General features: G+C 35.2%; 1 non-coding gene across 1 annotated transcript; it reads right to left on the reverse strand.

Moving 5' to 3' along the window:
- Window positions 1–504: 504 nt before the first annotated feature.
- Window positions 505–570, reverse strand: LOC118625934. The gene has a single exon (XR_004958782.1). It is a non-coding gene; the product is annotated as a small nucleolar RNA SNORD64 (small nucleolar RNA).
- Between the last annotated feature and the right edge of the window lie 891 nt (window positions 571–1,461).

Consider the following 1,461-nt stretch of genomic DNA (forward strand, 5'->3'; position numbering starts at 1 on the left):
TTGCAAGCGTACCTACTTCAGCCAAACCTCTGTGTATATGTGTGTGTGTGTATCAATGCATATATATTTATATATTACATCTGTATATATTTTATGTATATATGTAATATATATTTTTTATCACAAACAATTCTATGCTCACTTTATTGGACTGGTGTGCCTACTTTTTTAAATAGATTATCTTATTACTTTACAATAACATCAGATAAGTATTTATATCCTCACATTACAGATGAGAAATGCTCATCCTGGTTTGTCCTGAGATGTACTAGGCACATACTATTCCCTTCATGTTTCCAGTAGGCATGAGTTTCTGACAGCTTCTTGAAGCCATGTTTGGGCAGCATGGTTTTTGGATTCGAGCACCTGGGTCAGCAATGCAGTTATTTCTCACCATTAGCACTGGCTTCCTGCAGGACAAAAACTCAATACTTGTATATTGCATGAATTAATAGATGATTATGTTTTTGGTTTTTGTTGTTGTTGCCATTGTTGTTTTTGGCCGGACTTTAGAATATTCAATTGACCATCACCTCATGGTGCTCAGGAAACACAATTCATCATAAGTCATGCCAAGGTCAGTCCAATAAGTGCACCTTCGTCAAAAAACTAATGGCTGTAGACTGTACATTTCCACTAATGGAAAAGCCCCTGGCTTAGAAGAATGAGTGGTAGAGCGATCATCTTTGGCAGCAATATCATTCAACTGACACGGAATTAAGGTGAGACTCTTGGGAGATTATGTTTTCTTAACATTAAAAAGAAGCAAACAAAACTGATATCTCTTTAAGTTCTATTATTACAATGAATAAAACAAGCTGAGAAATCTATACCAGGTTAAAGCTTCTTTCAATTAACCAAATGTAACCAACCTCCTGGTAGCAAAATTCTTTGCCATGGCTCCAATGGGCTAGAAATCCATGGTTTAATTTGCTTCATCTTTTATTGAAATCATCTTTTCCTAGCTACACTCTTACAACACGTTTCCTTTCAAATGCCAGTAAGAACAAACAAACAAACAAACTTGAAGAGTCAGTGCATGGACTCTTCTTACATAAAACATGCATTTTCAGAGCTCCATGGAATACACAGATACGTCCTTTGAATCTTTTCAGAATAAATGAACTTTCACCACTAATGAAAAAATATAAGGCCAATAAATGAACTACTGGTAGCTGAAGTGAAGTAAATCTTGGGTTGCTTATTCATTTTTACTTTGTATTCTACCTTAGAAAACAAAATCCATATTATTTTCACACATAAACCCATTCAACCCGTCTAAGTAATGAACAATGTGTGTGATGACCCATGACCCAGCCAGCCACAAAAAGGGGAGATTCAGTTTTTAAACACATGTAGTGACCTTAAGAACAGTAGTATCTTAGGAAAGATACAGAATTGCTTCTTAAACACCTCTGGCAAAAATCGACTAACATTCTAGCTCATTCCAATTTTTTAAAA

This window comes from Molossus molossus, unplaced genomic scaffold (genome assembly GCF_014108415.1).
Source record: "Molossus molossus isolate mMolMol1 unplaced genomic scaffold, mMolMol1.p scaffold_m16_p_11, whole genome shotgun sequence".
Classification (NCBI taxonomy): Eukaryota; Metazoa; Chordata; class Mammalia; order Chiroptera; family Molossidae; genus Molossus; species Molossus molossus.